Raw genomic sequence first — 16,467 nt, forward strand, 5'->3', positions numbered from 1 at the left:
CTGTATATTAATGATTGTCTTTTGGACATGGGGACTTCTCAGAGCCTTCAGAAGGTAGCAGGAGCAGCTACGAATTCTCTGTTTAGCTAAACTCCATTGCTCTGCTCTCTTGTCCTTTTGGGAGGGCATCCAGGCTCCCTTTATCTGGAGCTGGGATAGGAATGCAAGGGTCCAGATACCTAGGCAGCCCTGTCTGGCACCTGCTCTCCGCTGCCCCCTACAGGACCCGTGGTGAAAGTGAAAGTGCAAGCCGCTCAGTCGTGTCCGACTCTGAGACCCCATGGACTGCATGGTCCATGGAATTCTCCAGGCCAGAATACTGGAGTGGGTAGCCTTTCCCTTCTCCAGGGGATCTTCCCAACCCAGGGATCGAACCCAGCTGATTCTTTACCAGCTGAGCCACCAGGGAAACTCAAGAATACTGGAGTGGGTAGCCTATCCCTTCTCCAACTGATCTTTCCGACCCAAGAATTGAACCAGGGTCTCCTGTATTGCAGGCAGATTCTTTACCAACTGAACCATCAGGGAAGCCGTAGTGAATAAACCCTTTTATTCCCAGGGACAGCTTCTTGGTCCTGACCCGGAACAAATCCACATCTTTTAAAACACAACTTCTGATTTCAGCCAACTGACACAGGAAAGAAGCAGAAACTGTACCACCAAGTCAGGATCTGTAGGAGCCCTAAGTGGCTAGCTGAATCATGGACTGTAGCCCACCAGGTGCCTGGTGACCTCTGCTTAGGCAGGAGCAGGCAATGAATAATGGGGACTGTTTCACTTGTTTCCACAGGAAAATATTTTTCCGTGCCGTCTAGCATCCTGTGTTAGAATCCCAGGTCTTTTGTTCATCTCTTCTGAAAAGTGGCAGCAGAAGTTTAGAAAGAACAAACTGTGTGCAAATGTTTCTTATTTTTTGTACTGAAAAAGTCAATTATGTCTTCATCTCTTTCCTGCTTGAAAGAATAAGGAATACAACCAAGAGGGTAGACACTGGGGCAGCATTGGAGGAGGGCAGCCTTTGGGAGGCACTGAGGCCCTGGTGGGGGACATTAGTGCCCAGCTCAGGAAAGCTTATCCTCAGTCATCAGCCTTCGTTACGGTCTTGAGCTGTACAAAAGCCACGCTTGCTGGTCAGCCATTGACTGTGGCTCCTTCTTCTTTTTCTCGGGGCTGGTACCAGTCCAAGGAAGTCAGACTCCACAGTGTTTCCTTCCAAATCCTCCCCAACCCCATTCCCTGTCAATCTATTAGCATATTCATTTACAGGAATGTGTGTTTCCCCTAAATAATGTAATAGTCCTATTTCTAAAATTATTTCTGCTTTTTACTTTTTCATTCCATTTTTTTCTCTTCCCCTAGTCAACCCCTCAACTTCCCCTACCATCCAGATTCTTCCAGGGCTCCTATCAGTTCTACGTGGACCACTTCTTGCACAGGTTTCACAAGCTGTTGCCTCCTGATTTTTCCCAATGAGGCAAAATGAAGCTCACAACGAGCTCCAACCCAGTGCATGCTTCCCCACAAACGATTTGCATGTGATTTTTAACCTTTCGACGGAGAAGGCAATGGCACCCCACTCCAATACTCTTGCCTGGAAAATCCCATGGACGGAGGAGCCTGGTAGGCTGCAGTCCATGGGGTCACTAGGAGTCGGACACGACTGAGCGACTTCACTTTCACTTTTCACTTTCATGCATTGGAGAAGGAAATGGCAACCCTCTCTAGTGTTCTTGCCTGGAGAATCCCAGGGATGGTGGAGCCTGGTGGGCTGCCATCTATGGGGTCACACGAGTCGGACACAACTGAAGTGACTTAGCCACAGCAGTACCTTTCGAAGCTGACCCTCTCAGGCTTCTGTAGCATGGAAGAGAAAATAGCTTTCTTAAAATTCATCTCAAAAATCACAATAACTCCTAGTTAATGAAAGGGCCAAAGGGAATTCCTCAAAGCTTCCTCAATAGTTCCAGAAATTCCAGGACTGCCTCATGTGACCCCTGTGGACTTCGACTTCAGCTGCATGTGCCATCCATTGCCTGGACCGGAAGAGGCGTCCTGAGGAGGTATCCTTCCACGGCTTGCAGACTCTCAGAGAACAGGGGTTGGGGACACTCCCACTGCAAGTCTGGGTGCCACACTGTTTGCCCAGCAGCCATCCTGAGGCCCCAGTCTGCCTAGGATACTAGGCAGAGGCTCTTGGGCACATTTCCACATGTGTCCCAAAGTTGCTCTGCTCGTGCTTCACTTCACAGAAAGTTCTGAAGCTTCCAGCTGAAACTCCTCCCTTATTAGACTTCAGAATCAACTCTGCCAAACTCTAGAAAAGGAGTGGCACACATATGCCACCCCTCACCCCTTTACATTCTCCTGTGATCTTTCTTCTCTCCTTCCCAAATGCTTTTGCCCACAGTAGGATGAATGGCAACCCTGCCACCCCAAAGATATGTCCAAGTCTCAACCTCTGCTACCTATGAAAAGTGAAAAAAGTGAACATGTCAGTCACTCAGTCATGTCTGACTCTTTGTGTAGCCCACCAGGCTCCTCTGTCCATGGAATTCTCCAGGCAAGAATACCAGAATAGGTATTCCATTCCCTTTACCAGGGGATATTCCCAATCCAGGGATCAAACCCTGGTCTCCTGCATTGCAGGTGGATTCTACCATCTGAGCCACCAGGGAAGCCCATGAATATGATCTCATTTGAACACAGAACATTTGTGGATCTTTGCAGACCCAGGGAGAGGAGACCATGCGAAGATGGAGCAGCAGAGACTAGAGTGATGCTTCCATAGCAGCAGCCATCAGAAGCTGGAAGAGGTGAGGAAGGATCCTCTCCTAGAGCCTGTGAAGGGGATACAGTCCTCCAGACAGCCTGAGTTAGGACTCTGGTCTCTGGAATTGTGAGAGAATATGTTTCTGTTGTTTTAAGCTACCGAGTCTGCAGTCATTTGTGGCAACTCTAGAAAATGAATACAGTTCTCAGCCCTGAATTCTCAATCTATTCTTCCACTTGCTTGAGCCCAAAAAAAAAAAAAACTCAGGCAAATAAAAACTTGTGGGAAAGGGGTCACCTGTAACCGCAAACAGCTGAGCACAAGCCCAGGATTCAACTGGGTTCCCTTGACAGAGCATTTTACATCCCTGTTTACATTCCTTAAAATTAAATGCTGTAGTTCTTACAATTCTGCTTGTTAATATTATAGACACTTGTTAGACAACCTAGGATTATGCTTAAAATTAATAGATGCTCTTTTACTCCACCACTCAGTTTGCAACTCAATTTACTCTGCCTTATCAACACGCAAAACAAACCATCCTAAATTGAAAAGCGTTGGGCCCATCATTCTAACTCATGTCTGAATTCTCAAAGCCAGGATGATTAGGTCTTTTCAGAGTTTTAGAATTCCAAACTCTCTCAGCATCCTGAGAGTGAGCCACCGTTCTCAGGTTGTCCTCTGGAGCAAAAACATATTTGAATTCCTTCCAGCCTGAAAAATAACACCACCGAAAGTAAAAAATCTCTTCCTCTACTATGCTCTCCCTTAAACATCAAAAGAGAAGTCATCTTCTGGGCTGTGATTAAAAGCATACACTTTGGCATCAGACAGACCTGAGTCCCATCTCCGTGACTTACCAGGCTTCTCTCTCCTCATCCTGCATCTTCCTTAGCTGTGAGATGAGAGTCACACAGTTTATAACCCAAGAATGCAATGAGATGAGACAGCTTGAAGAACTGAGTGGGCAGAAGGGACTTTAAAAGACATATGGGGCCTAGAAAGGAGGCTTTGAAAAGCCTGCGAAAAGGGAGAGAAGGATTCGGTGTCCAAAGAAACACCTGAAGGACTCCTGGCCCTCTATCGGGGCCAGCAAGGGATTTCCTGGGCATTAGGAGTGACAGGAGTGGACTGAGTGGCCGCTGCTGCTGGCCCTACGTGTCACAGGTCACAGCACAAACTGCCGGAACCCTGGTTGGCAGTGCCAGTGACAAGCAGGTCCCCAGAGAGGTCTTTCTTTCTGCACCCAAAAGCAGAGCGTACAGTGTTCAAGGTCAAGAAAGACAGATGCATGAATAGGGGCTTGGAGCACGTTTGGAATAGAAGCCAAGGCAGCAGGTACTTGACAGTAACAGGAAGATCACTCCATTAAGCAAGTATACTCTGAGGTTTCCTGGGTGGGAATGAACGGGTTTGTAAACAAAGCCTCCCTGGGAATTCTCAGTAGTCAGAATATGACCCACATTTATATTTGTGTAATTGTTTGCCCTATATAAGAGTACTCTTCTTTAGCAAAGGCGGTTTCAGCATCTCTAGCAGTTTCAGCGTCTCTTTATGTGGACTGGGATAGAAGGTCACCTTAGGCCAGATCTTAAGTTTCATAGATGAATATCAGACAACACTGGAGCATATCTTTTGCCCCCCAGGGTGGCAAGAGAGAGACCTCTAATTGCACTTAATGCATGTAATATACACTTTTTTGTATTAATTAAACAAAATATAATACCAAATTGATAAAAGACTTGTGTTTTTTTAATCTGTTCTTGATGCTTCTAGGCAGGCACAGAAAGGGGGAAATGGTTACAAAATGAACCACCCAGGAGAAATTTTGAATGACAGCCAGGATGATGGTTCTTCTTGCAGTTATTCTTGTTTACTTGCTTCAGAGAAGTGTTACGTGGATTAAAATGAAAAAGAGATCATAAAAGTGAAACTACAACCAAGATTCACAAATTGAAAGTAATGCAATTATTATTTTTAATCCAAGGTCACTTACATAAGAACTACATGGGTGGTTTGCCAATTCTGTGACCTGGCCCTCAGGTACACAGAAGATTTTTGATTAAAATTTTAATAACTAGCTTATTGCTTATAGGAGGTTTTTCAATAGCAAAATAACAAATGGCTATGACTGTTAGATTCTGCTGATTCCTAGTCTTTCTCCCTCAAAGCACTTTTTAAAAGCTTTTTATTTTATACTGGGCTATAGTTGATTATGGAGAAGGCAATGGCACCCCACTCCAGTACTCTTGCCTGGAAAATCCCATGGACGGAGGGGCCTGGTGGGCTGCAGTCCATGGGGTCGTGAAGAGTCGGACATGACTGAGCGACTTCACTTTATTTTTTCACTTTCATGCATTGGAGAAGGAAATGGCAACCCACTCCAGTGTTCTTGCCTAGAGAATCCCAGGGACGGGGGAGCCTGGTGGGCTGCCATCTATGGGGTCACACAGAGTCAGACACAACTGAAGTGACTTAGCAGCAGCAGCAGCATAGTTGATTAACAATGCTGTGTTAGTTTCAGGTGTACAGCAAAGTGATTCAGTTCTACAGATATGTGTATCTATTCTTTCTCAAATTCTTTACCCATTTAGATTGTTATATAATATTGAGCAGAGTTCCCTGTCCAATACAATAGGTTCTTGTTGGTTTCAAAACACACACACACAGATACACACACACACATACATACTCTTTAAAGGAGCCCCTGGATGTTCATCTGTTTTACTAGAGCAGCCCTAAACAGAACACCTTGGTAAATTTTAGCATCTTTAAAACAAGAAAAGATAAGATTTTTTGTCTTTTTCCTATAATCCATTCTGAATAGATTTTTGTAAGAATTCTTATATCTGTGTCTCAAGTCAGTATAAATCCCATTTTGGTTTTTCTTTCCTTTTTTTTTTTTTAAGAAATCAACACAAAGAAAGAAAGAAATCACAATTGATGAAGAAAAACACCTAATGTGGCTGTGGTCTATGCACACAGACCAGCATGTCAGAAATGACCACTGTCCTACTGAAAGTAAGATTACAGAATCACAATCGGAAAATAACTTTTGTGATCAACCTCTAAAACTAATACCCAACACATGGTATCTTCTGCCAAAGCTCCTGGAAATCTTCCTACATGCTGGAAATCTGAATTTGTAGACCCTCCACCAGGAGCAAACATTGTGTTGTGTCTCCTGTTGTTGTTAGAGTTGTAAAGCTAAGCAAGGAGTTTTAAGTACGGGGTGGCTGTGTAACGAAACGCCAGCATAAACAAGGTCAGCAGCAGGGAGAAGAAAGCGCGAGAGGATTTTACAGATTCTCCATCTACTGAAGGTCTGTCTCTCCCAGGCTTCTCCCTCCAAACTGTGTGCACCTATGCCGAGCTTGACATTTGCCACATACTGGAGGGCATATGGAATAAGCCAGATTTCCGTACTTGAGGGAACTTAAAAGCTATTTGAAGGAACAAGACTAGCACAGGAACAATTACTTTGAAAAACATTGCAGTGTAAATTTGTTGAATTTTAAATGCCTTAAAATATCATCAAAAAGAAGTTCAATGAGAACTGCTGGAATAATCTGGGAAAGCTTCACATTAAAGCGAGTGACTTAAGATGAGTCTTGAAACATGTGAAGTCTGTAGGTAGGAGACAAACGTAGGACTTGCCAACTGAGGGGAACCATGTGAAGAATGGCCAATGGTAATCCTCACACTTCAGCATATGCAGTATATGGCCACGTGCGACTTGGGCAGTTTTTATAGAGATGGTAGGTAACAGATAAGTCATTAGGTAGGTAGAAAGATAGATCCCCTTCAGGGATCACAACCTTGTCATGGCAAAGGGGCTTGCAAAACTCAATGAAGCCATAAGCCATGCTGTGCAAGGCCATCCAAGATGGACAACAACCGAACAACAACAACAAAGAAAAGAAATAAAGATAGATAGATGACAGTTGGATGGATAGATAGACAGACGATAGATGGATAGATAGAAAGAGCGAAAATACATAGGTACCTACATAGATGATAAGTGGAGGTGGGGAGAGAGAGAGAGGAAAGAAGGACAGAAGGGGACACATTTCTCTGGGCTCCACCACCAAGGACTGTTATTCAGAAAACCTTCACAGGAGTTCTAGAAATATGGGTTTCTGACTTATTTCCCATGCACCTGAATGAAGTGGCCATAAGCCACATTCTGAAAAGCCCTGACAACTGACAACTCCCACTTGTTTTACAACAGGGATGCAAAGAGACATTGTGAGCTGAGATAGGCTTGCCCCAAGATAATTCTGTAGTACAGTGCTTTTCCATTTGTAAAGTACTGTCGTAAGTATAGTTTTACTGCAGAGAGAAAGGTGGTAACTATTTTATTTCCATTTCAAATGTTGGATACCAAGGAGCAAAAATGTTTGGTGACCTAACCAAGACCAGAGCTGGTTAGTGGCAACATAACCGAGGTCTCATAATAGCTAGACATTCATTCCATTAGACATAACTGAGTTGTAATAATTTCCTTGCCCTAAATGGAAATTGTTATTTTGGCATTCATTAAAGTGAAGAAATACATGGATATATGTGCTGTGTGCTGTGCTGTGCTTAGTCACTCAGTCGTGTCTGACTCTTTGCAACCCCATGGACTGTAGCCCTCCAGGCTCTTTGGTCCATGGGAATTCTCCAGGCAAACGTACTGGAGTGGGTTGCCATGCCCTCCTCCAGGGGATCTTCCCAACCCAAGGATCGAACTCAGGTCTCCCACGTTGCAGGTGGATTCTTTACCATCTGAGTTACCAGGAAAGCCCATATAGATATATAGGAGACTTTATATCTAATCAGAATTTCAGCTGCCTTTCCCAAAACTCACCTTATACATTTTTTTCTTTCTGTTATGTATTCATTCAGTCCTTCCTTTATTTCACAAATGTACAGAGCAGCTGCTGCAAGCCTGACCAGATTCCAAGTTTGGAGGATAGAAATTGTCTCCCGAGTGCATGCAGATGACATCAAAGTAACTACGATTTTGATTACAAATCTGCCAAGTGGGGAAAAGCAGGTTACTATGGGGAGTAAACAATGGGAATGCAGAGAAGTTCCACCAGGCAAGTCAAGATACAAAACTTTAGAGTTAAGATACGAAAGGTGACCAGTAGTTTAAGTGAGAACTACCATGTTTGAGCAAAACAACAAAGCATCTTCAGGAAACAGAAAAAGACTTCATGGCTTCAGCAAGTGAACAAAGGACGAGTTTGGTGGAGGACCATCTGGCCAAGGCAGGCCTTCTGGACATCCCACACTGCTGAGTGTCACAGAGGGTGTCTACTCCAGACTCCGTGGGAGTAAGTCTCGTAAGCTACAAGGTTCTCATAAGCTCTGGCAAGAATTTGTTCTTTTTCCTAAGTTATAAGAAGCTATTGAAGGTCTTTAGTCAGAAAATGCTGTGATCAGAAATAGATTTTGAAAAAAAAATTATACTTAAGCATGGTCTCCGTTACAGAGAAGTAGAGTAAAAATGGTCACCAGGAGTTAAATTATGAGACCATTGCAGTGATCAAGGGAAAAATCAGTGCTAGCATGGACTAGGATTGTGGCAGTGTGGAGAAAGATGAGTGGATGAGCAGTGGAGATGTCTAGAAGGCAAAGCCAACATCCCAGAGGGGTTTGGATCTAAGATGAGGGACAAAGAATAGCCAAGGTTGACTTCCAGTTGTCTGACAGATGGAAGGATGGTGTTCACCATTCTCTCAGCAGAAATAACTGGAAAAAGAGTAGTTTTGAAAGGGAAAAGGAGGAAGGATGATAACTAACCTAGTCTGAACTGTGTTAACTTTTGTTTGCCTGGAAACCTCCTAAATGGAAATGTTAAGACAATTGTTTATACAAGTTGGGACTCCAGAGAGTGGTCAGGACTAGAGTTGAAGTTTCAGGAGCCATACACATAAGAGTAAAGGAGACCTCAGAGGAAAACATATGGAGTGAGAGGAGAAGAGAGCATAGAAAGAATGCTCAGGCAATCCAGAAGCTAAGGGTTATGTAGAGATGAGTGGTGGCAATGGATGAAGAGAAGCCATAAGAAGAGAAGAGAAAAATCAAAACCAATGTGTTGTCATGGATGCTATAGCAACATGGTCACACTAATGACAGTCCTTTAAAATCATCATTAAAATATCTATATCCTTGTATCTCTGATAAGACAGAACCTAATATGGCCTGATAGGAAGTACTCACTCACTGGTGTTGGTTATGGAATCTCATCTCACAGTGTATGTGTGTGTGTGTGTGTGTGTGTGTGTGCTGTGTGTGCTTAGTCACTCAGTTGTGTCTGACTCTGTGACTTCAGGGACTGTAGCCCATCAGGCTCCTCTATCCAAGGAACGCTGTAGGCAAGAATACTTGAGTGGGTTGACATTCCCTTCTCCAGGGATCTTCCTGATCCAGAGACTGAACCCAGGTCTCTTGTATTGCAGGCAGATTCTTTATCCTCTGAGCCACCAGAGAAGTCCCAGGGAAGCCCATCTTACAATAAAACCACCGGCAAAATATGCAAGGCTCTTTGTAAGACATTGAAAGAAAATTTAACTCCTTATTAAAAAAAAAAAATAGAGGATTGTAAATAACCCTACACTCCTCTGAAGATTATTCAATTTGATCATTGATATCCTTTGTTTCTTCACTTACTAATTTTTGGCAATTTCATTCAAGAAAATAAAATATGTCACTATATGATTCCAATGAGATTATTTTCCTCTGTGGGAACTAGTTCTGGATAAAATTTCAGCAAAACACAAAAGTGGAACTATGTAAATTAAGGCATTTAAAGTTATCTCTGGGTTTTGTTTTTTTATATGAACCCCATGTAGAGATGCATCTTTTGTCCAGTGAAATGATCTGTAGTTCAAGGTTAGAACCATCTGCCACGGAGGTTGGCTTGCCTGGTGAGTTTCATTGACCCTTTTTTGTTTCCTTTCCACTGTGTTTTAACAGAAATAGCAGGCTTACATGTACAACCTCTCCAAAAAAGAAGACAGATTTTCCAAAAGGAAGGAATGAAGAATTAAACCTCCACATAACTTGTACATTTTGCAGCCGTTAACAGAGGAGACTCTGCCCAATGATAAGATATCGATAAAAATAGTCTCCTCTTTTCGTCTGGTCTCAATCATGCAATCGTGGGTTTGAATTCAAAATCTAAAAATGCTACTATTTCCGTAGAGTGTTCCCCTACTGCGCTCCAGTGCCCTAACCCACGCTGCCATAGATCTTGTGAGGAAGTTCTGTGTCCTGAGAACCTTGTTCCTAACATTCTCTCATTCTGGGTCACTTCATTTTAGCAAGCATTTAACAAGGACCCTCTGGGTACAAAGTACAGGGCTGAGTGTGGTAGATGATGTAAAGTTATATAAAGATTAAAGGGCTTCCCTGGTGGCTCAGGGGTAAAAAATTCACCTGCAAATGCAGGAGACATGAGTTCGATCCCTGGGTCAGGAAGATCCCGTGGAGGAGAAAATGGCAACCCACTCCAGTATTCTTGACTGGAGAATTCCATAGGCAGAGGAGTCTGGCAGGCTATAGTCCACAGGGTCGCAAAAAGTTTGACACAACTGAGCAACTAAACAGCAAAGATTAAATGGTAGGATAAGGCTGCAGAAAGATGTAAAAACACTATGAGCTCTGGAACCAAACCATCAATACCTTTGAATCTTTCAAAACTTCAGAATAATGATAAAAATCATTGCTAAGTTATGGAAAACCTTGGCCATGACCCTGAAGCCACAAAAACCTGGAAGTTACTCCAAAAGGTAGGGGGAAGGGGTGGGAGTAAACTGGAGAGGAGACACTGATGCTTAAAATACACTTGGGCATAAGCTAAACATAAAATAACTCACATTTATTGCATGTTCACTGTGAACCAGTAACCATTCTGAGTGCTTCATATGAATAATCTCACTTTCCTTACAAGTAATCCTATGAGTATTTTACAGGATTTTATACTCCATTTTATAAATGAGTGAACTAAAGTTTAGAGACATTTGATAAATGATGCAGAATCACTCAGCTGATAAACAGCAGAGCCATTTAATCAGAGACCTGGGTTCTGAGCCACTGCATAGAATGACTGTCTACCTCTCTCTCTCTGACAATCTCACTTCCAGACTGACCGTAAACCTCAGGGCCCTTGCATCAGCTAGGTATATAGTGCCTAGGGCCCATTAAATTTTTAGGGACTCACAAACCGTTATAATTTTACTTTTTTAATCTGAAAAAATATGAATATAATGATAATAAATAATAGCAATAATAATAATTATCCAGTTTGGATTGCATTCTTCTTTATACCAACATAATAATTATATATTGATGCTTTTGAACTGTAGTGTTGGAGAAGACTCTTGAGAGTCCCTTGGCCTGCAAGGAGATCCAACCAGTCCATTCTAGAGGAGATCAGTCCTGAATATTCATTGGAAGGCCCGAAGTTGAAACCAGTTCTTTGGCCACCTGATGTGAAGAGCCGATTCATTTGAAAAGACTCTGATGCTGGGAAAGATTGAGGACAGGAGGAGAAGGAGATGACAGAGGATGAGATGGTTGGATGCCAATCATCAGTTTGGGTGAACTCCGGGAATTGGTGATGGACAGGGACACCTGGCATGCTGCGATGCCTGGGGTCACTAAGAGTTGGACATGACTGAACTACTGAACTGAACTGAACTGAATATATATATATATTCTAATAGAGGAAGGTTATCTTTCAAGGCAGAAGTATCCAAGACTCAGAAAGTCAATGCTTTGGGTACTTCCTCATGCATAGTAAGCATGGTATGCTCATATATGAAATCGAGAAAGATAATACTGATGAACCTATTTGCAGGACAGCAGTGGAGATGCAGACATAAAGAACAGACTTGTGGACATAGCAGGGGAAGGAGAGGGAGGGAATTGAGAGCAGCGTGGAAACGTATATTCCCATATGTAAAACAGATTAGTTCAGTTCAGTTCAGTCGCTCAGTCATTGCCAACTCTTTGCGACCCCATGAATCACATCATGCCAGGCTTCCCTGTCCATCACCAACTCCCAGAGTTCACTCAAACTCATGTCCATTGAGTTGGTGATGCCATCCAGCCATCTCATCCTCTGCTGTCCCCTTCTCCTCCTGCCCCCAATCCCTCCCAGCATCAGTCTTTTCCAATGAGTCAACTCTTCACAGGAGGTGGCCAAAGTACTGGAGTTTCAGCTTTAACATCAGTCCTTCCAAAGAACACCCGGGACTGATCTCCTTTAGAATGGACTGGTTGGATCTCCTTACAGTCCAAGGGACTCTCAAGAGTCTTCTCCAACACCACAGTTCAAAAGCATCAACTCTTTGGTGCTCAGCTTTCTTCACAGTCCAACTCTCACATCCATACATGACCACAGGAAAAACCATAGCCTTGACTAGACAGATTTTTGTTGACAAAATAATGTCTCTGCTTTTGAATATGCTTTCTAGGTTGATCATGACATTCTTTCCAAGGAGTAAGCATCTTTTAATTTCATGGCTGCAATCACCATCTGGAGTGATTTTAGAACCCCAAAAAACAAAGTCTGACACTGTTTCCACTGTTTCCCCATCTATTTCCCATGAAGTGATGGGACCAGATGCCATGATCTTCGTTTTCTGAATGTTGAGCTTGAAGCCAACTTTTTCACTCTCCACTTTCACTTTCATCAAGAGACTTTTTAGTTCCTCTTCACTTTCTGCCATAAGGGTGGTATTATCTAAATATCTGAGGTGATTGGTATTTCTCCTGGCAATCTTGATTCCAGCTTGTGCTTCCTCCAGCCCAACGTTTCTCATGACGTACTCTGCATATAAGTTAAATAAGCAGGGTGACAATATACAGCCTTGACATACTCCTTTTCCTATTTGGAACCAGTCTGCTGTTCCATGTCCAGTTCTAACTGTTGCTACCTGACCTGCATACAGGTTTCTCAAGAGGCAGGTCAGGTGGTCTGGTATTCCCATCTCTTTCAGAATTTTCCACAGTTTATTGTGATCCACACAGTCAAAGGCTTTGGCATAATCAATAAAGCAGAAAAAGATGTTTTTCTGGAACTCTCTTGCTTTTTCTATGATCCAGCGGATGTTGGCAATTTGATCTCTGGTTCCTCTACCTTTTCTAAATCCAGCTTGAACATCTGGAAGTTCATGGTTCACATATTGCTAAAGCCTGGCTTGGAGAATTTTGAGCATTACTTTACTAGCATGTGAGATGAGTGCAATTGTGTGGTAGTTTGAGCATTCTTTGGCATTGCCCTTCTTTGGGATTAGAATGAAAACTGACCTTTTCCAGTCCTATGGCCACTGCTGAATTTTCCAAATTTGCTGGCATATTGAGTGCAGCACTTTAATAGCATCATCTTTCAGGATTCTAAATAGCTCAACTGGAATTCCATCACCTCCACTAGCTTTGTTCATAGTGATTTTTTCTAAGGCCCACTTGACTTCACATTCCAGGATGTCTGGCTCTAGGTGAGTGATCACACCATCATGATTATCTTGGCTGTGAAGATCTTTTTTGTATAGTTATTCTGTGTATTCTTGCCACCTCTTAATATCTTCTGCTTCTGTTAGATCCATACCATTTCTGCCCTTTATCAAGCCATCTTTGCATGAAATGTTTCCTTGGTATCTCCAATTTTTGAAGAGATCACTAGTCTTTCCCATTCTGTTTTTTTTCCTCTATTTCTTTGCATTGATCGCTGAGGAAGGCTTTCTTATCTCTCCTTGCTAATCTTTGGAACTCTGCATTCAGATGCTTATATCTTTCCTTTTCTCCTTTGCTTTTTGCTTCTCTTCCTTTCACAGCTATTTGTAAGGCCTCCCCAGACAGACATTTTGCTTTTTTGCATTTCTTTTCCGTGGGGATGGTCTTGATCCCTGTCTCCTGTACAATGTCACAAACCTCCATCCATAGTTCATCAGGCACTCTATCAGATCCCTTGAATCTATTTCTCACTTCCACTGTATAATCATAAGGGATTTGATTTAGATCATACCTGAATGGCCTAGTGGTTTTCCCTACTTTCTTCAATTTAAGTCTGAATTTGACATTAAGGAGTTCATGATCTGAGCCACAGCCAGCTCCTGGTCTTGTTTTTGCTGACTGTATGGAGCTTCTCCATCTTTGGCTGCAAAGAATATAATCAGTCTGATTTCAGTGTTGATCATCTGGTGATATCTATGTGTAGAGTCTTCTCGTGTGTTATCGTGGCAAAACTCTATTAGCCTTTGCTCTGTTTCATTCCATACTTCAAGGCCAAATTGGCCTGTTACCCCAGATGTTTCTTGACTTCCTACTTTTGCATTCCAGTCCCCTATAATGAAAAGGACATCTTTTCTGGGTGTTATTTCTAAAAGGTCTTGTAGGTCTTCATAGAACCGTTCAACTTCAGCTTCTTCAGCGTTACTGGTTGGGACATAGACTTGGATTACCATGATATTGAATGGTTTGCCTTGGAAACGAACAGAGATCATTCTGTTTCTGAGTTGTTTTTGAGATTGCATCTAAGTACTGCATTTTGGACTCTTTTGTTGACCATGATGGCTACTCCATTTCTTCTGAGGGATTCCTGCCCACAGTAGTAGATATAATGGTCATCTGATTTAAATTCACCCATTCCAGTCCATTTCAGTTCGCTGATTCCTAGAATGTCAATGTTCAGTCTTGCCATCTCCTGTTTGACCACTTCCAATTTGCCTTGATTCATGGACCTGACATTCCAGGTTCCTATGCAATATTGCTCTTACAGCATCGGACCTTGCTTCTATCACCAGTCACATCCACAATTAGGTATTGTTTTTGCTTTGGCTGCATCCCTTCATTCTTTCTGGAGTTATTTCTCCACTGACCTCCAGTAGCACCTGGGGAGTTCCTCTTTCAGTATTGTATCATTTTACCTTTTCATACTGTTCATGGGGTTCTCAAGGCAAGAATACTGAAGTGGTTTGCATTCCCTTCTCCAGTGGACCACATTTTGTCAGACCTCTCCATCATGACCCACCCATCTTGGGTGGCTCCACACGGCATGGCTTAGTTTCATTGAGTTAGACAAGGCTGTGGTCCGTGTGATTAGATTGGCTAGTTTTCTGTGATTATGGTTTCACTGTGTCTGCCCTCTGATGCCCTCTCGCAACACCTACTGTCTTACTTGGGTTTCTCTTACCTTGGACATGGGGTATCTCTTCACAGCTGCTCCTGCAAAACGTAGCCGTTGCTTCTTATTTTGGACGAGGGGAATCTCCTCACGGCCACCCCTCCTGACTGAGCTCCTCTCGGCCCTCCTGCACCCGTGCAGCCGCCACTCCTTGGACGTGGGGTTGCTCCTCTCAGCACCACCCCTGACCTCGGGCGTAGGGTAGTTCCTCTAGGCCACGTTTCTGCGGGGTCTGTCACAGCTGGGCTTCCCTGATAGCTCAGTTGGTAAAGAATCCGCCTGCAATGCAGGAGACCTGGGTTTTATCCCTGGGTTGGGAAGATCCCCTGGAAAAGGGAAAGGCTATCCACTCCAGTTTTCTGGCCTGGAGAATTCCATGGACTCACAAGAGACTGACCCAGACTTGCCAGTGAGTATCCAGGAGTCTCTGGTGGAGGTGTGGGTCAGCTGTGGCCTGTAAAACAGATAGCCAGTGGGAATTTGCTGTATGATGCAGGGAGCTCAAATTGCTCTATGACAACCTAGATGGATGGTATGGGGTGGGAGGTGTTCAAGATGGAGGGGATATATATATATATATATGTATACACACACATACATACATACCTATGGCTGATTCCTGTTGATGTATGGCAGAAACCAACACAATATTGTAAAACAATTATCCTCCAATTAAAAATAAATAAATTTTTAAAAAAGAAAGAAAGACATATGCACAAAAAGAAAAAGAAGAAAGGAAAAATAGAATGGCATGTTCTCCCTTTCTGAGCCCCTTCAGAATGAAAGTTACACTTAGATTATTTTTTCCCTTCAATATAATAAAATAATAATAACCAACATTTACATAGTTTCTACCATGTGCCAAGCATGGTTTGAAGAGCTTTATATACATTATTCACAAAACCCTGTGAAGGAGATGCTATTATTAGCTTCATTTTAAAGATAGCATTTGATGTTCCTTTGAATCATATCACACCAACAGAAAAATGCTAAAGCTCCTTTTGAGATGTGTCCTCAAGAATTCTCCCAGAATGGCTTCACTCAGGCAGTCATGCCATCATTCATGTATTCCTTTAACACACCTATCTAAAGGCAGCTTCTCTACTAGGTTCTGCAATTATGAGAAGAGAAAAGAAGCATCTCTGTTTACAAGTTGCTAAGAGTCTGATGCTAACTAAGCTCATGAAGAGTATTTAAAACATACCTCCTGTGGATTCAACAACTTGGATCCTTAGAAAAATCTCTATTACCTGTGAGAGCTTTTGGGGAACTTGCTTTTGGTTTGCTGGCATTTGGTTGGTGGTCTCTAAGTGTTCATGTATTTATTTATCTGGAAAGGTGTGACAGATTATGCAGGAATTCACTTAACTTTTGCCAGTGCATAAATAGAGCATAAATCGTTCTCTTCCAGAAGTTTCTGGGCTTCCCAGTTTGTTCAGCAGTAAAGAATCTGCCTGCAGTGCAGGAGACACAAGTTCAATCCTTGGGTCAGGAAGACCCCCTGGAGCAGGAAGTG

Source organism: Bos indicus, chromosome 1, assembly GCF_029378745.1.
Source record: "Bos indicus isolate NIAB-ARS_2022 breed Sahiwal x Tharparkar chromosome 1, NIAB-ARS_B.indTharparkar_mat_pri_1.0, whole genome shotgun sequence".
Classification (NCBI taxonomy): Eukaryota; Metazoa; Chordata; class Mammalia; order Artiodactyla; family Bovidae; genus Bos; species Bos indicus.